We start from the raw sequence: 20935 nt of genomic DNA, 5'->3' as shown, positions 1-20935 counted from the left end.
ACAATAGAGTGTGTAGATCAGCAATGTCAGTAATGAAAGCTGTGCTAACCAAAAACCAATGATGCGGGGTGGATGCCAGCTGTAGGAAGGCTCATAAATGATATCACAATATTTTTAAGCTGATATTTAGCAAAGAAAAAGAGAAAATGAAAGGATTTAATGAATGAAAGACTTGCTCACCCACTTGCTTTTGTTTCACTCAGGAATTTGTCACATTGTGGAATCTCAGTCTTTATTGCCCTTTCTGTCTGGAATGTCCCACAGTTTGCTCCATTTCTTTTGTCCATACTCATATAAACCATCTCCTGCCTTTGACAGCCTGTCCAAAAAGCTTGTTGCCCACCCAAAATGTCTCAAGGTTTTTATTAAAGTATAGGTCATGAAATGTTTGTGGGCCGGCTGTGCATCAGAAGGTAGATCTGGTCGTCCAGTCATCGGAAGATCATCTGTCATGTCCCAGGGCAAGATATTGAACCTCAAATTGCTCCTGAAGGCACAGCTATCAGTGTGTGAGTGTGTCTGTATGAACATTAGATTAGATGATGAGCAGTTTGACACATGTATGGCAGCCCCGCCATCAATGTATGAATGTGTGTGTGTGTGGGTAAATGTTGATATGTAGTGTAAAAGCGCTTTGAGTGGTCAAATGACTAGAAAGGCGCAAAATCTATGCAAATCTATCAATTTAGCATTTCAGGAAAATAGATGTATGGGAAGTGATAAAAGAAAAAGTAGATATGAAGCTTAGCGGAAGTTCATTCAAGAAGACTTTTATGCTTCTCTCTCTCTCTCTCTCTCTCTCTCTCTTTCCAACTTATCAGCTGACTATTGGCGTACACTCTTTCAGTAAACTAACTAGATTTTGCCACGATCTCTATGAGACAATTATATTATTGCTGTCAAACTTTTGAAGTGTTCTCCTCTCTCAGTTACCATTTCAGTGCGAAATCAATGTGACCCTCCTCTAGCCTGTTCACCTCCAGTTCTGTCAGCCAGGGTTCCTTCCATCACTAGAAGCTCTGATCCACATCACATCCACCGAGACATCTAACTCTCTTCATCTCTTTACTACCACCAGTGTCTATTCTCCATCAGGGGGTATTCCGGCACTACTGGCATCTCTATTCCCTTAAAAATTGATGGTGTTGCCATGGAGTCTACTCTTCATATTTCTAAACTTTATTGTGCACCATGTTAATAATTTTGTTTCACTCTTAAATGAAGTCCCTCCTGATAGAACTTCTATTATCTGCAGAAAAACAGAAGCGGAGCTGTCGCACTGGGCTTAAATAATCACAGTGTGTACAAGGTTAAGCACTAAAACGTCTGAGAAAAGCCTGCCTCCTGGTGTTCTGGGCTTAATCTGTTAATGAAGGGTATAATTATGTCACATCATCAGGTAGAAAATGAAACAGTTTCTAATCCCACCCACCTAAGCTTCCTCATTGAAAGAATCAATTAATCGTATTGGGGCAGTACATTGTGGGTGAAAGAGCCAATAGAGTTTTCCACCCCCTCCCTCCTCCCAAGGGACCGTACACAACTTCCCCCTTTAAATGTTATTGCTTTTACAAATCGATTAAAATATGTCCTAATTTTTATCTTTTAAGGAAGTAATTGGAGATGCCAGCTCGACACAGTGGCTTCTGCAGCAGTAGCTAGTTGAGATAATTGCAATGTATGCGTGACTTGAGTATAATACCAATTAGCTGTGTTACCTCCTTGAAGAGCAAACTGTGTCCAAATAAACACATCTTAATTATGCCCGCAGAGAATAGGAGTTGGAGAACACACAATTAAAGTGGCTAATTAATTCAGTGTTTTATCATCACAGATTTTCTTTTTTTACCCTTCTTGCTTTACGCCAAGAATTATGCAACTAAAAGATTAATAAACAGGACTTTGGGTCAGTCTTTGTAGTTCACTGTCCTGGCAGCCATTAGCCTCTATGGGTTTAAGAAAAGGGGATCAATGAAAAATACAAAAAATAAAGTGCCACTCTCACTGAATGACTCTGTCCTAAGCAGACCAATCACACTTGGCTTCAGTGCTCCACCAGGCTTGAGGGACTCTATACCCATAAATCTATATGTTTACTCTTCTCCTTTATTCCCTTCTGATCTGCCATTATATTACCACCAACTGGGTTTGAGGAGTCATAAAAAACTGGTATGGACATCAGTCTTTGGTTTTGAGCTCCTCCACAGCAGTCCAGCACTATGCTTAGCCTCTGACACTCCCAACAAACTTGGTAATTTACCCACTGGTGGTGCCATATGTCCTAGGTCACACAGTGCTGTGTGGCTGATACGCATTCTCGTAGGCTCCCATTTGGTTTTGTCTTCACTTTTTGGATAAACTTACAAAACGGTAACCTAAAAGGTTGGTTATTACCTAATCCTTCAAACCAAGATTAAACCTTCAGAAGACACCACGCCTAATTGTATCTTCAAACAGAGATGATTATGTTTTTCTTTATGGATTCACCAAGATATACTCAGATTTATGCTGCTTCTACTACTGCTGGCATGGCTGTAACTGAGGCTAGACCTCCCTGCACATATTCAAATGATTTTTACCTGAACGCTGAGAAACATTAAAGTTGAACATCATAACATTGCACTGGAAATTATGTACAACTAAATAATGCTCAAATATAGTGACATTTAGAAGGACAAAATGATGTCCAACAACACAGATCTACCAGATAGGGGTATATATATTCTGATATATAGTGTAGTGTCTTGCATGAATAGATGCACAGCCCAAACAGGCTTACAAGGCAGACTAACAATGTCCATGTACATAGGTGTGAGACCAAACTTTAGGAAAACTGTATGCCTACATACTTGACATGCATCAAATAAACTGATCTCATATTGTATGTGTGTATAAATGGTCACGGAAATCACCGAAGCCTGCACTGCTACATCCTGCAAAACTATGCCCATCCGGGTGAAATATCAAGTCTTTAGGGAGCCCCCTTAGCCTCCACTGAATAATCATAAGTGAGATAATAACCAGATACAGCTGAGCAGGAAATATCTCTGTCTGAGATGACAGAAGTCTCTGAATAGGCTTACATCAGATCAGATACACAATTCACAGTAGGCCAAAGCTCAACCAGTGCAGTACAAATACAGGTTCAAAGTATCAGTCCCCTGAGTGTCATCTGCGCTCTTGACATTGGGTTATGAAGAGAAGTGGCTCACATAGTGAGTCAATGGCTCCCGTGGCTTTGTGAAATAGCAAAGTAAAAAGGCTTGCATCAGAAAGTGACTGTATACTCACTCTGTGATGCAAGCTCTTGCATTATTTTATTTCAAGCAACAATGGAAGGAACAACTGGATCTTGTCCCTACTCGTCATATTTAGGCAAAGGCCCCTGGCGTCACTATAATGAAGCCTGGAGCAACCTTATGTCTAGTATCTTGACGCAGAAGGTTTGCATGTGGTTAACGTTGTAACACGTTACTAAGTGATGTACACGTGTTTAATGTTGTGAAACATTTAAGTTTAGGGAACAAAACCACAGAGGAAAAAACCTTGCTGAAAAGAAGCCTTGCAAGTCATTAGCGATCTCCTGAGAATTACACCACCTCTCTTGACTGGAGACGTAGCATGTTTTGTTGGAGTCTGTCAGCTCCACTTACCAAATTGATATTGTTAAGATTAGATAAACAGAATGTAGACAAAATCAAGATATCGAGAATGATAATTAATACCAGGTATAAATGCAAATATTTAGATGTCATTCAGATCTTTACTTCAGGTACCGTTTATATAGTTACCCAACAGAGATATATAATCTGTATGAAACACAAAACTTAATTCTTTAATTATCAACGCCACAAGAAACGAGCAATAATCTCAGATAAGATATTCAGGCTATTTAAATATTGCTCAAATGCATGAAGCAGCAATGTGTAATAGAGAGATTAGGGAAGGTCATGTCATACATCATGTCAACACACACTAACAATAATTACAGTACCTAAAGGAAATTCACAGTAAATTATTTGACAATATTTTAGGGATTAGAGATTGTAGACATCGCTATTTCATACTTAATTATAGAACAGATATTACCTAATCAGTGTTGTGAGTTCTCTGCCTAATACAACCTACAGTATACGTTTGCCATTAGTCTGCATTGCCCTTTTCCTCCTCTGAGCAGCCAGGCTCTGTGTGGTTGGCGATGGACGCAGCATCACCGACAACTCAGCAGCCAGGCTGCCGGGCAGAGAGAGCGGGGGCCTTAATTGATACGCTAATGATGTCGTTCATTAGCTGTCTTTTATTAGACAGTGTGCTGCTTTGAGCTTCTGGCTAACTGCAGCCACCAACACCAGACAAGAGCAACACAACATTCCCAAACTGCCTGGGACAGAGAGGGAGAGAGAGGGAGAGCGAGTGAGAGAGATAGCGAGAGGGAGAGAAAAGGGTGAAATTAATATATGTTGCTTAAAAGGAGGAGGGAAAGGATTTGGAGGAAAGAGGACAGCAAATTGGAAAATTGGAAAGTATAAGAAGGGAGTAGGAACTGAATCATTTTGTGAGGGAATGACACGGTACAGACTAAAACACAATTTGTTCAGTAAATAGGAAACCCAATTGCGTCCTTGGCACAGTTTGATCTGTTGCAGAACAACTTAAATGTTGTGCTTTATTAACCAGGGTCTATGTTATTTGATTCCAGAAACCAGTGGCTCTTGACCATGTGCAATCAAAAACATTGATTAGACGTTGGGAACCACACTCTCCCACATGGTTAGTATTTTGTACTGATGTATAACCTTTCCTTGCACTCTGTTGACTTACTGCCTGTCTAGTCTTATCAACCAATAATTGTATATGTAAAAACGTGTAAAGAAATAACATGGTTCAGGTTCTACAAACATGTGGCGTGAAAGTTGGCCAAATGATTTGTAAGTTAGTACATTTGCCCTCAGTTTGACCCCAATCAGACTAATAACGATGATGTAGAACATCTGGGGACAGTCCAGTGCTGCTGTCCAACACTGCCAAATGGTAAATGAGCTACATTTATACGGCGCTTTTCCAATCGTTGCGATCACTCAAAGCGCTTTACAACACATGTCAGCATTCACACATTCACACACATTCATACAGAGTCAAAGACGACCATACTGCCACTGCTCATCGGAAGTGATAAACACTCACATTGGCCACACGACCCCGGATAAGCGGTAGACAATGGATGGACAACGTTGGCCATGCCATCGGGAGCAATTTGGGGTTAGTGAATGTGAGTGAAGACAGACATTCTGTCCTCCATTTTAAATCTGCATTTTACTGCAATTAGTTGCTTTAGTTGTAGCCACCACACCTTCTAACACCAGCGCTACATTACAGCAAATTTCCCCCCAGAGTAATAGTATAGTGATGCCATATCCCAAGCATGTTTCTCAAGAGTTTGGTGTTGATTTCAGGCATGGCTGGTATAATCCTAAGGGGGCCCTCGGACAAAAATGAATCACAGTTTATCTGTGTGTTGTATGTTGTATGCAGGCTGCCCAATAACGGCCAACATGCCTTGTTCCATTACACCCTTTAATATTTAAAACTGAATGCTTAAATACACTGTGTTGTTTTCAAGACATATTTTTGATGAATAGTCGCTATCAGCACTAACATTGACTGTGACAGCTTTGACCAGTTGAATGCTTTAACTTAACTTTAACCTGCTTTGATTTGGATTAGCAAAAGTAGGAAATGTTTGGTTTGCATTAGCAGTAACTTAATACAGCTCTGATACAGCAATATGAGAGTGAATAGTAATCAGTGAGGCTGTTAATAAATTTAACTCCAAACAGTACCGCTGGATTACATATTGCATCGTTTCCAGCGAATACCGTGTGTGAAGGCAATTTAAATCATGTGAGAAAAAGGTAGACTCCTTGCTTGGGAACCACACAAATCTGTGAGCTCATGTTTTATTTGCTCTGGCAGACACATCTGGTCCCTCTCCTCTTTGGACAGATTTCCAGCAGCCTGAGGCGTGCTGAGCCAATCACAACCATTTATCAAATATGGGCATGTTCGAGATGAAGACTGTAAAGAGTGTTGAGACATTTACAAAAACCACCAACATTGGTGCAGCTGATATGGAACCTTCTGTTGAAGGCACTATCGCATTAATAGGCTATTGAACGAACTGGACAGTCCATTGTTATTATTTCCCACCTGCTTTGCACCAAGTCCTGCCCTAATGTGCTCCAATTGGCTGGTATTACCGTGAAGTGATTGGGCATCTACATCGGGCAGACCTGGTCACTCGTCTATCAGCGCCACGTCACATGTTGATAACCCGTTGATGACGTCCCTTGGAAATCGAAAATGAACTGAGAGTTTCCAGACTTGTCTGTCTGTTTGTCTGTTTGTCAACAGGATTATGGAAAAAAACGATTGGCTTGATTTTCATGAAGTTTGGACGGGTGTAGCATGGGCCATGGAAGAACACATTTCATCTTTGAGTGGATTCTTGTTCACTTTCATTAACATTCGGAGACATTTCACCTTTGAGTAGGTCTGTGCTCTATAAGTGCCCTTCCAGTTTGTATTTGCAATTTGGTCTGGTTTTGTCAGGCTTATAAGTGAAAACCACTTCATTTAGATGTGATTACAAAAGGTAAATACATTGAATGGCTATTGGTGAAAGAAATTCATGAATAGTCCATTGATAAAACATAAATAGTATCAAAAGCTTGATTCCATTTCATGATAATCTTAATGAATAGAACCTTAATGGAAAAAATATAGCTTATTGCTAGGTTTCATTTTCTTTGCCCTGACCATAATTGTTTTAATCAATTATGCCAACATGGTAAACAGTGACATTGTTAAATATAGGTCCTATCAGTTAGACACTTGATTGCCAAATCAATGCTTGATTGTAAACAAACCCCCCAAGATAGTCAAACGTATCTGGAGGAGTAAGCAAAGACATAAGAACTATGCAAATAAAACCTAAGTTGTAATAAACTGTAGTTTTCCTTTAAGCTTAAAGTGCAACTGAAGTAGACAAAAGTTTTAACGACAAAGTACAGCTGAAGCTGAGAAAGTGGAGTCTCACAAGCTGACCCTGAGATGTTAAGGCCAGCATATATGGGACTCATCATTTAAAAAGTTGTAGTGTATCAGTGAACACTAAACAGTTTAAATTATGTTATAATGTATGCATGTTTCTGTGTTCCTTATCATCTCTCAGTGTCACTTTTCACTGAAGTACTTTCTCGTTTTGTTTTTAGTTTTGTCATTTACACTGTTGTGGACATGCTGTGAAAGCATACAGCATGTCATTTACTGAGACTGTTTTCCTCCATCAAACTTCTCTTCTTTCTTCCTCCTCTCCTGTCCCTACTCCTCCTCAAGGCCATTCGGTATGCAAACGAGACGCTCTTGATGGTTTTTGCTGTGAGCTGAGGTATTCTGTGATTTCTGATTTGGCTTTCACCAGCTTCAGACAAAGCAGCCGCCATTCTCCGTGAAGCCTGACAGAAATGTTAGGATATGATGAGAGCTACAAAATGCAGAGAAGACCGACATTTTTCTGTCATATTCTCAGACACTGAAACTCCAGACATCCTTTTCATCTCCAGCAATCTTGCTTTGTTATTCTCTCCACTGATTCTTCCCTTTCTCTTCCCCCCACACTCTTCCTCTATTTTCAATAATATATACATTTAAACATGAGATCTGCCTGATTCATTGTGAGGTCTCACAGTAGGCCACATATCAGTGTGATAATCAAAACATGTCACTGTGTAGCCTTGTTGCTCTATGATTAGAATTTAATTTCATCATAAGCAAAACTATCACTCTTTATTTTCCTTCTTTCTCTTTCTCTTTCTCTCCTCTGCCTCATTCTCTTTATATGTCTGTTATCAATTTGTCGTCATGCTTTGTCCACTTTTGAAGATAAGATCTTTTTTTTTAAACGCTAGAAATACAGCCTTGTGCCTGTATGCCTCCGCCAAGCAGGCAAGATGCAGTTTATATCCATGTCTGTCCAGACTCATATAATGCATGTAGTGGTGACTTAACACAAGGTATTAAGTTTATTTTTTGACAAATGGAAATTATCATTAAATTGACATGTATGATTGCAGTGAATCATTTCCAGTGAGAAACATGTTGCTTCACTTAGAGACTATTTTAGGAGCAGAGTACAGAGGACTGATGGAGAGCTTTGTCACATGGTGCAACCACAATCACCTGAAACTCAATATCAGCATAAGGAATGAGCTGGTGGCGGATTACCAGAGGAACAAGAGGCTATTGTGGATAAATATCTGTCGTCTGGACCTGCGAAGAAGACTGGACTCCAACCACTAATATTTACTTTAACTTATAGTATAACTCAGTCTCTTTAACGTAATACTTAGTCAGAAAAAAACGAAGATCTCTCTCCGAGAAAAGAAGATCACTGGAGAAGTCCAAAGTTAGATACAAGTGGAGTTTATTACACACATAAGTACATAATAAACTCTGAGTACCCAGCCAGCTGCGCACTAACCAAGTACTGATCTAGCTCCCCTCTTTATACCTTAGTTCACATGGTGAAACCAAGGGGCAGGGATTAAATGTTTCAGTGTGTGTGTGTGTTGAGTCCGGTAAATCAACCTGACATAGTCTGACCTACGCCCTTGGACTAATTTACCTGGAATCTGCCAGTTCTGTCCCCTATATGTGTCTCTGAATCTCCTCTTCAGTTGACTCTAGCGCTGTCAGTTTAGCAGGCGCCAGGCCTGTTAATCTTACCCTTATCATATATGAAGGGCCTCATAAATCTTCCTTCTTTACGAGCTTGAACTGGAAGACTTACTTTACATTCTCACCCCACTAATGCTGTTATTGGGGAATTTTCCCCAATGTTTACTAAGGCTGTCCTCTCACACTTAAATTGGTTTATAATTGATTATTACACATTCATGTATATATATATATATATATATATATATATATATATATATATATATTCATAATACAAACCATTATACTTACTAAAACCTACTACAATTATGTACTAATAAAACCTATTACACAACACATTTTAATATACTCCCATAATGAAACACATACTTATTAAATCCACCACAACAAGGCCCCCTGTCCTGGTTACCATCCAGGGAGAGGAAGTGAAAAAGGTGGACTCATACCGGTATCGTGGGGTCCAAATCAATGAATAACTGAACTGGACTCACGACACTGAAGCTGAAGCTCATTGAGATGAAGGACAAGACTCAAAAGTCAACTCACAATCTGTCTTCTTCTAATACAATTTCTTATTCTGAGTTGAAGTATGGCGTTGAATAATTGCCAGAAACGTGTTTTTGCTGAACATTATAACAGTGAATGTGGACTCACAGTGAAGTGGACGTTTGGCCTTTTAGATACAAAATGTCACCACTCTATAATTTTATCCTATTAGTCATTTGTTTGAGATTTTGTCATATTAAGCGTATTCATTCTTGAGTTAAACAATGTGTTTTTTGAGTTCACAGTGACCTTCACCTTTGACCAGCAAATTTTAATCAGTCTCATCTTGAGGCCACGCGAACGTTTGTCCCAGATGTAATGAAATTCCCTGCATGCATTCCTGAGATTTCACCTTCACAAGAATGGCATTGACGTGAGGTCAAAGTGACATTGACATTTGATTACCAAAATCCACTCAGTTTATCCTTAAGTCCAAGTGGACTTTTGTGCCAAATTTGAAGAAATTCCCTGCAGGCGTTCCTGAGATGGGATAGATGGAAAACCCGAGAACATCAAGCCGGGCTCATTTGGTAGAGTGGGCACCCGATGTGCAAAGGCTGAGTCCTACTACAGTGGTTGGGTCCGAATCCTGCATGTCATCCTCTCTCTCTATCTCCTTTTCCTGTTTATATTTGGCTGTATTATAATAAAGGCAAAAAAAATAATAATAATAAAAAAAATATATATATATACAATATATGTATATATATATATACACAGTATATGTATATATATATATATATATATATATATATATATATATATATATATATATATATATATTTATTTATAACCTTTCTTTAACCAGGATATGGCCTCATTGAGATTAAAATCTCTTTTTCAAGAGTGTCCTGGCCAAGATAGACAGCAGCATAGTTACAGACAAAAAAAACAATCACAACATTAATTAAAACATTTACAGACAGAGCGTTCTGCTTCAATGTCTTTAAGAGTCACTTTAAGTCTGTTCAGAGAGACCAGCTCTATGAGTTTCAGCTCATTCTGCAGCTGGTTCCAGGCAGCCGGAGCAGCGTAACTAAAAGCCCTTTTCCCAAGTTCTGTACGGACTTTTGGGACAGAGCAGTAAATTACTGTGTCATCAGCATAAAAATGGAAATTTGCATTTAAAACATTGTGATTAAGATTATTTATATGAATTATAAATAACAATGGTCCTACAACCGATCCCTGTGGCACACCCTTGGATACATTAAGAGAACTAGAAGTTATACCTTCTGCCCGCACACACTGTGATCTGCCTGATAAATAGTTTTCAAACCAACAGACAGCTTGATCTGAGAGACCTATACTGTAGAGTCTTTGTGACAATAAGGCATGATCCACTGTATCAAAAGCCTTGGACAAGTCGATAAAAAGTTCTGCACAATGTTCTCTATTGTCTAAGAAATTTATAAAATCATTTACTACTTTTAAGGCGACCGTTTTTTCGTAAAACCAGATTGAAGGTCAGATAAAATATTATTAGTCGTTAAAAAGTACTTTAGTTGTTGACTTACCAATGATTCCAGCACTTTATTTAAGACAGACAATTTCGAGATGGGTCTGTAATTGTTTAGGAGAGTGGGGTCACCCCCTTTCAACAGTGGGAGAACAAAAGCAGAATTCCAAATAAGGGGAATTTCGTTTGTCTCCAGGGATAGATTGAAAAGATAGGCCAGGTGCAAGGCGAGGAAATCAGCTGCTAACTTTAAAAAGTATGGTTCAAGGTTATCCGAACCTGCTGATTTTCTTATGTCTAAACTTTTAAGGGCTTTATGCACCTCTGAGACTGTTACTGGATTAAAAGTAAAGGTTTGACCCTGCCAGACACGACCTTCAGAGCGAGCAGGGGCTCCTTGAGGTATGTTCTGAGATTCAAACAAGGAACCAGAGGCAATAAAATGTTCATTAAAACAAACAAGCATTTCTGCCTTGTCAGAGATTTGAAGAGAGTCTTTGACAATACAAGGTGGAAGCTCTATCACATTTTTATTTCCAGCTATTGATTTAATAGTTTTCCAGAATTTAAGGGGATTATTTAACAGATTATAACAGTGCATGCATTTCGCAGCTGCCTGAAGAGCAGCCAATCCGACCCAAGACCTGTACTCCTGGCTTTTGACCATGCCACATGCGCTCGTGAAGTAAATCACAGAGATCTGATGTGAACCATGCATTATCTCTGCCTTTTACTCTGTACTTTCTTAATGGGGAGTGCCTATCAACAATTATAATAAAACATCATAAAAGAATTTCCAGGCATTTTCAACATCAGAAATGAGATTGATTTTCTCCCAATCGAGGAGAAACAGGTCGTGAAAGAAACCTTGCTCCACAAAATGTTTCATATCACGCTTTATGATAACACGGGGTTTTGTCTTAAGGACTTTTGTATTCCTTACTGTATTTATGAGGAGTATTTGTAAGGATAAGATCAATTAAGGAGGATTTTTCAGGAGATTTCAGATTGGGTCTAGTGGGACTACCAACAACCTGAAAGAGATTTAAGGAATTGCAGTAATTTTTAAAGTCCTCTGATGCTGGTAGCACCCAGTTCCAGTTAAGGTCACCCACAATAACAATTTCACTATAGTTAAGACAAAAGCTGCATTAAAGATGGTAAAGCGTCACTGACAGCTGAAGGTGGTCTGTAGCAACCAACGACAGTGATATGGAGAGCTTTTGACACTTCCAAGTCAAGAGCCAAAAGTTCAAATTGTCAAATTATATTTTCTTTTTTAAACTAAAGAAATTGTAATTTCTAATGTTTTCGCTATGGCTGGTGCTGGAGTGGCATCAATATGAAACGGTCCTGAATGGATGTTTTTAGTAGGTTGGTGCCTCCGGTGTTTAACAGATGTGATATCACAGTATCTCACACTAAAACTAACATTAGTAAGATGTTTAATGATACAGACAGCAAGTAAAAAATAAATAAATAAAATAAGGAAGAAAGAAAGAAAGAAAATGTCAGCTTCAGAGACAGTGCCATGGTGGTATTGGATAAAGAGAGGCAATCCATGAAAATGTATAATAGTTTCTAGAAGCCAGTTTCCTACCCACATCTATCAGATTACACAATTTATTGTAAATGCAGCTGTATGATCTCACAGTCAGATATACTAGGTCTGCCAAGATCAAATTACCAAGGGAACCCAACCAAAAACAGGATATAAGCAATGAATTCTGCAAATTAAATACCAATAACTGGTCTTAAATGTGTAAAGATTATGAACTGGTAAGATCATTACACCATTATTTGCATTCCCCATGAACAGCCAGATACCTTCTTTGTCATTGTTTTATGTAAGGGATAATGCCCAACAAGGTGTCAATGATCAGGAATTAATGGACAACGGGAGGCCAGAACCATTCATTTAGAACAGTGGACAGTTTCACTGGAACTACTGAGTAGGTATCCATTATTAGGAAAAAAACATCCAGCAGCAAATCAGAATTGAGTACTTATCCAGGCCATGGCATGGTACTCTGTAAAAAACGTTAAACTCTTCAGTGAGACTGTGCTCTACAGATAAACTTGAATTTACAGCAACAAATGTGTTACTAGATAAGAATTTGGATGCTGTCAGTTTTATGTATCCCATCCATCAAATCATACATTTGTACGCCACCATCCAAATGTGTGGCAACTCACAAACTTAGTAGTCTCATCTATCTGTAACCAAACTCTGTAAAAATCATCGAAGACAGACGTGTGCTGATACACAGACACTTGAAATAAACTGTGACAGTTTAAACACAGATCAGGTCATGCGTTTACAGCCTATTAAGTGATTTATACAACTTCTACTTTATCATTCTTCGCTCACTATGATAACCAGCTTCTTGTCCCACACTCAAAAGAAGCGAGAAGAAGAGTATGAGCACCTTGACAATTGTGACACAGTGGACCTAGTATATGCCCATTTTCCAAATGAGCACTTATCCACCTTCACACTGGATTTCATTTATGGCGTCAAACTCTTGAAACCTGAAGCCCATCTGTGTGTAGATGCCCCATTGGCTGATATGTGGAAGCGTGTATTGTCTTATTTATGACCCTGATGAAGGCTACAATCCAAAAGGCGCTAGTCTAACAATAAAGTTGCTTTTTATTCTATAGGTGTTGTTAGACTTTTATCTCTTCCAACTTTTTTCTCCTCTCCATTTACCTTAGAAGTAGGTAAAGTTGGGGTGGAAATCCCTACTCTACTCCGAGAAATGTCTGATTCTTCGCATTTAGGATTTTAAGTCAAGGGAAGGCTTGTCCTGTCTGAAAGCATTACAGACATATTCCTGTATGGTCGAAGAGTTATGAGTGTTTAAATATTGTTGAATAACTGATATTACTTAATTATGGGGAAAGAACATGTGTATTTTGGTTGAATAAAACCAGTGGTTAATTACCTATTTCTTAAAGTTAAGGTGGCTATTTGACTAGTTGCAGGAAGGAGGTGAGGATGGTTTGGTATCTTCTAATTTAAGAGCAATACATTACAGTTTATTTATACAGCAAACAAGCATTGCAAAAAAAGACAGAAAAAGCTGCTGAGATAATTAGCATACAGCACTCAGGCAGCAAAAAGCTGAAAAGTTTAATTTAAGACATCAGCTGAACAGTAAAATGTTAAAGGAGAAATATCAAAGTGCCACGAAAATATCAAAGTATTATATGAGAATATTGAAATATCTAACAATATAGTACAATAGGGGATCAACAAGACATACAGCGGATACCTGTGAGACACAGCATGAATTATTAAACATACAACATAGAGTAAAACAAAGCATACACTTAAAAACTAAGTGCAAGACTCAAGGTGTGGAGTCAAAAACTTACAGAACAGCATACAGGTGGACCAAGTGGCTTGACTTGACTAAAACCTCCCAGCAAGGGGCGGCTCCACTGTGTGCAAAAAGAAGTCAGATTGTATAGAAGTCTATGAGAAAATGGCTGTACTTCTATTTTGATTTATTACTTTATTAAAAATGTCTCTAATAGGTTTATGGTCTCCATCGCTAGTTTCAAGTCTTCTCCAATACAGCATGATGTTCATTCTGTAAATTATGGTCCCATTTACAGTGAAATAGATGACATGACTACCTTCTGATTGACAGGTCGCTACCACAGTGTTGTCTGGTTTGGGTGTTGTCCGCAATTTTGTTTTACAACTTTTACCCTTTAAAGTTCGATTTCAGTTCAGAAAGTTAATTATTTTGGTCTCCTAAAATGTTCTTGTTCAGCATTCGGTTGTACTTAGCTCCACCCCCTCATGTCACTTCTGGTTCCAAAAAACCAAGATGGCGACAGCTAAAATGTCAAACCGGAGGCAACACAACTAGTGTGTCGGCAGGATGGTGTTGATATGGCTGAAAGGTGCACAGACAAAATGAAGTCAGTCAATGGACCATAACATCTGTTAGACCAAACTACAGCTAATCAAGTTCATGATTCAGTCAGCACTCTCCTTGCAAGCTTCCCCAGCTCTGCCTCAGCCACCAGCAGCACCAAGTAACATAATTTTTAACTTCCAAAAGCATTGAACATTGGCTGAACCATTTTATAATGTGGGTCTACTGTTCACCGCTAAATGTTTTTAATCAATTTATCCTGTAAAAGCCCCTGTACATCCATAGTCCATCCACACAGGTTTTTCAATTATCTGTTCTGATTAGACTGCTTCTCACATAATTCCCAGCAAAGCTCCACCTAGCTTCCATCGGACTACAGATTTAATCAGCAGGTTAATTGCAAACACCTGCGTGGGTGTGCGAGGCCTTTCATTAATTACTATATCTGACCTTGTTTAACACTGTAGCTACAAATGTAATAGTTTGATGTGGTTATCAGCAGTGGTGTAAACTAAGTGCCATACATTCAAGTACTATACTCTAATACATATACAAGTACTTGTACTTTATGCTTGTACGTCTACAAGGGAAATATTGTACCTTTTACTGCACTACATTTATTTAACAGTTAAAGGTTACTGGTTACTTTTTGATTTTACATACAATATATTTGATTAGTTTAATACATATTATCCATTGTTTTAGATGAAATGTCCAGGCCTTTTATACATTGCTTAAAATTAGCACTTTGGCCAACGACACAAATAAAGTGATACCTGTATGGTAACTCATTAATTATACTGATCCAATAATATTATTATACAATACTGACAAAACTGACTATTCTGCTGCATAACGAGTAATTGTTGACACTTTAAGTCCATGTTGTTGATAATGCCCCTCTACTTTTACCTAACTAATATATTTAATGAAGGACATTTACTTGTAATGTAATAGTTTTATAGTTTGTATTGTTACTTTTACTTCTGTAAATGTTCTGAATACCTCTTCTAACATTGGCTATTCATTATTTAACCTGTGTTCTATTCATATTCACAGAATCAAATCCTTTATAGACTGTCTATATTTTAATATCATTCTGAACGATTAAACATATCAACATTTTTTCCCACAAACACAACTTCAAATCTGACTAATTAACTTCATTTTCTGAAAAAAATTATAATGAATAAATGTCAAACTCTAACTATCCTTACAAGACCTGACATAAGAGGACATCCAGAACCAGCTGGGGAAGCATTTCCACAAGCATGATGTGTAATAAAATGTTCTCCTTTGTTTTTCCCTATCATCTCAAAGTGTTCTTAAATAATGAAACAGATAATTTCCCACAAATCAAAAATGATGGTCTTATTACAGCTGTAAAGAGAGATAAACATTAGCCCTCTGAATAGTCCAAGCACTGATCAGTCATTGGTGTAACCTACATACAGTATGCAACTTCAAACTTCAAGAGCATGGAATTATTTTCTCAGAAACCAATGGTGCACTCATGTGATTCAATGCAATAGTTTGTGTTAAAGGCAGGAGATCTCCATAGCCTTCCTTATTTAACTACACATTTGAGGAAAACTGTGTATGGAGACATAAGTTTACCATTAATTTTTCTAAAAGAGAGGGAGGGAATTGCACACCCGGGGCATTCTGATCCTTCTTTCCTTAGACTTCTTTGCTGTCTTTTTATCACCTTTTCATTAGGTTACCTGCATCAGGGCAGATCTTAATGCTATTCATGCAAGAGTTTATGCTTGCCTAATGATAACCGCCTGCAGGCTCTATTCTCTTTATTCACATTTCCTTATTATCGAAGAGGCATTTGTTTGTTATGGTGGAGGCATTTTATGATTGTAAAGAGAATTGTGAGATTTGTTTCTCTCGGCTTCATCCTGATCCGCTGTACCGCCACATATCTGGCAACCGCAAAAAGATGCTTCATACAAAGCATAATATTTCAAATAAAATAAAAGTGTAGTATTGAGTCGCATCGTCTGTTTAGCGAGTGCATTTATTGAGTGTATGTTCTTGAACTGTGTATCTGGATAGTATGTTATGTATTAGTCAGAACCATCACTGCCCCATCATGTGGAAAATCCAGACTTTACGGTTATTGCATTTGAACCTTCACTTTTTGAATCCGAGCCTTATGTTAATGTTAGCTTGGTTATGCAGGAGGAACACTTACTGGCTGGGTAAGAGGAGGTTGATGATGATGATGATGATGATGATGATGATGATGATGATGATGATGATGATGATGATGTTGATGATGATGAAGAAGGATGTGTGGATGCTCCAGTTGAGCCACAGTTTCCTGTTGATACACAGCGCACTCTCTGTAGAGTCCATTAAACTTTAGTTAAAAACACAGTGGATTGGCAGCGTGAGTGGCTGTCAAACATTGCAAAGGTCATAACCATCGATAAGGCTCTAAAAGGGTGTTCCACTCAGATAGCAAATGTGCTGGTGAGTGTTCTCATAAAGGTTAGAGATTTTGCTTCAAATTGCATTGATGCTATTCAGTGGAATGCATGGCAAACACAGTCCGAGTTTCAAGAGGCCATGAATACAGAGCATCATAACTTGCTGTCCTCCGTTACATGTGCTGTCACTAAGAAAAAGATGTGTAACTTTCTGTGACCAATGTGCATAAAATTGATTGGTTCAAGGAGGGGAGGAGAGGCTTACGTACATGTAGATACCAACAATTTTTTATCAACCATGGCCAGAATAACCACTATTGCCTGATGCGATGGGAAACCAAACACCGTTGTGTCTGGGTTTATAACATCACTTTACCGTGATGTTTGCTGTCCGGTGTGAACGCACCATTAGGCTTTCCAATATTTTTCTCATATTATTTATAATAATAATAATCAAATAGCTTCATGTTAAATTGTGGCACAGCAGTTGATAAAATGCTTAAATTCAACAACCTGGAAAATAGGTCCGGCTTTAATAATTGTAAAATCATTAGTGTGACCAATGATGAGTGATGTGATGTGGAATTGGGCTTTTGTGCTCATGGACACAAGACACAGATCCCAGTGCATGGAATCATACAGAGCAGATGTTACTTTGTTTACCAAAGCAAGGAAGGAGGGAAAGGTTCAGAGTATGAAGTAATGACAGTAATCATGTTAAATGATGTCACCAGGTTTTCAGGCTGCACATGTTTTGTGTACATTTTAAAAGCCGAAACCTCTATAGCATTGTGCATGAGTCATTTTCTCAGTGTCATCCTCACTGTCATTGTGTGTTGTGTCAGATAAAAGCATGCTTTTAAACCTTCTTTGATCTTCAAAGAGACACAATGGCCATCACACACACACACCTACTGCACTGCACTGTACCATCTCTAGAACAATGAGGTGTGAGAGAAAGAGGGAGAAGGTGTTTATTTAGTGTGTACATATTTCACACACTGTGGCTTTCAAAGTGCAAAATCAAAACAGCAGAAAGTAATGGGAATATCTAAATGAAGAATATAAATAACAAATAATTAAATAATTAACACGATAAATATAAAATCTTTCTGCCTTGATTTAGAAGATGTCAGGAGTGAGTTTGTTACAACCATGTGGTGGAAGGAGTATTCATATTCAATGTCACAATGAAAATATGCCACTGCAGTAAAAGTGCTACATTCAAAACTTTACTCCAGTAAGAGCATGTAAGTATCAACTCAATTCCACTACTGACCATGTATATAACTAAATGCTCATCCTCCATGTGTTATCTTAGAAGTAACGATAAGATGTATTTCTGCCCTCAACCAGAGGGTAAACAAGCAGCACTATTTTTAAATTAGTTCAGTGACGCACTGAAAGCACAACTGGAGGGTTGTGTTCAGCTTTCACAAGCTCGAGCTGTTTAACGTGCTTCTTATTTTTTTTTTACGAAGAACTGAATAGCAGAAGATGAAACTTTGGAGAGATAGAAGCATGAATATGTTTTTTAAAGACTTATTTATACATGAATCCTTATGATGTGTGTTTACACAAAGCGCAAAGTGAACTTTTCACACGGCGTGATTACATACAGAGTCAATGCAAAGACGCGAATGGACTCAAAAGGACTCTCGTATATGCAGTTCTTTAGTGGGAAAGGTTACAATCGGCCTTTATTCCCCGGAAAAATGACACTGCAGCAGTCACTGGTATTTATCGAGAGTGATGGAAACATGACGTCCGAGTGGACACGCTATTTTTCGCCCTTTTTACGACAGGATGCTATACGACCCGTGTTAAAGTAAATATATAATAGATACAATCAACAGAGAGTTGGACCAGTGTTGCCAACTCCTCAGTAAGGAAAGTAGCTATTGTCTCTCCTAAAAGTAGCTAGAAGTTGCTAAATGATGTCATTGCCTAATTTGCATAATTGACCATTTGCATGTAATTGTAATGGACGCTGTAGGAGAGATGAATAATGTCGTGGGAGAGACAGAAAGTGACTGAAAAACACCCTAAATATGTTTAGAACTGCGAATTAACTTTCTTCTGCTGATTCTTGTTTTTTACTTTTTTGCAGTCAATGTTTTTACTCATTAATGGCAGCTTGCTTTGGGTGGAACTGTTGTAAGGCTTTGCCTTTTGAGTATGTTTTTGAGTTGTCGTGATTTTTTAATATCACAAGGTTTGGCATATAAATCAGCCTTACAATACAGGCAGTGTATCATCTCCAATAAATGGCTTCAACCAGCCTTTGAATTCAGGGTTTAATCCCCACTCCTTTCTGTATTTTTGAGTATACAGTTTAGACATGGTGAGCTAGCTAACTAGATGTTTAGCTTATGTCACAGAGAGGCACACACACAGTAGATGAGGTGAGTAAGTGACTGAGGCTGTGTGAGTCAAATGCAGTGATTTATTTTAGTGTGACAGTGAAGAAACATTTACATTTACAGAGCGGGATCAGCGGCGGCTTTGCGCATGCGTGATTCATTTGCAGTCTGGACGCGGAGAGTGTGGGTCTCCTCTCTGCTCTGGCTGCAGCTGCTGTGCCAGGCTGCTGTGACACTGACCGCCTGTGAGAGCTTTGGGACGGCGGAGGGCTCATGGCAGCACCCGCTGCTCGTTGAGGACAGTAACTGCAGAACGATATGTGCTTTCACGTCAAATTCTCCAAAACACCAGAAAAGTCTCCAAAAGTCTCCAATAACACCAGTAAAAGTCGCTAGATTTGTCACTCGTAGCTTTTGACAAACAAAAGTTTTTTCCTTTCCGGCACCTTCATGATGTCGAACGTGACACACCATAAAAAACAGAAAGGCATACTCGTCTACTGGCAATGGGAAAGTAATCCATCACGTATTTTAAGCGGGTTTTCCCATCTTTACAAAACCTGCATGAACGCGCTAATGTTGGTGGAAAAAGGGTAAAAGTGTCATCAGCGTGTGTTGAACTCTGTTCCTTTGCAAAACTTGTATCAACAAAAGTATGTTGAGGTTGAATATACTATATACGCTACTTTGTCTGTGTGCTGCTTTTCTACCATATGTGTCTTAGCCTGATTCCTTTCAGCATGTCATTCAGCAGCTCCCTACTAGTGGTGCTAATACTGAGCCACACCATCTAAATGTTTAATTAGAGTGCCAACATGAGAAGGACAGAGAGGCAGAGACACACTCCCACTCACTCTCTACCATTTAAGCAGAGCGCACGCACACACACACACCAGACAGTACATCAGGCTTACAGTCCCAAGCTGCTGGGAGTTTGAATGAAGCATGCCTCCCTCCGATTAATTGTGGCCCACTTAATTTTAATTAAAGTTTCTTTGTGTGGTTCCATGCTGGTAACGTGGGAGAAGGTGTTAAGTAAAAGACGTCTGTCCTCGCTCTGTCGATGTGGTTTAATCAAGACAGGCTGACAAGAAGTGGTTCAGTTAACCAATAGACTATTCACTGATGTTCAGCAAATGACAGCCTGCAGCAGCAGCTTTTGTTGGAAACTCATCATTAATCTCCAGAAGTACATAAAGAATGAAGATAATCAAATAGGTTTTGTCAGTTTTTATGGGTTAAGAGCTACTTGATGCTTAAAAATAGATATGTTATTGGTTATTTAATTCCTCTTAGTAAGACAGCAGTTTATACATTTTTTTACTGGCCCATCTGATACTGTTACATACAGTGTATCCTCGCTGTTTGTCTCAGTCTTTCCTGAACAGGTGTCTGATATATCTGCAAGGACGTATACAAGCAGTGTGTATCATCCCAACTCCATCTGTCTCAGACATGTACATGTGCATGTGCAAGTTAAAGGTCTTGGGCGCCCCC

This window comes from Cottoperca gobio, chromosome 3, assembly GCF_900634415.1.
Source record: "Cottoperca gobio chromosome 3, fCotGob3.1, whole genome shotgun sequence".
In the NCBI taxonomy this organism is placed as follows: Eukaryota; Metazoa; Chordata; class Actinopteri; order Perciformes; family Bovichtidae; genus Cottoperca; species Cottoperca gobio.
Note: the sequence above shows the minus strand (reverse complement) of the source record.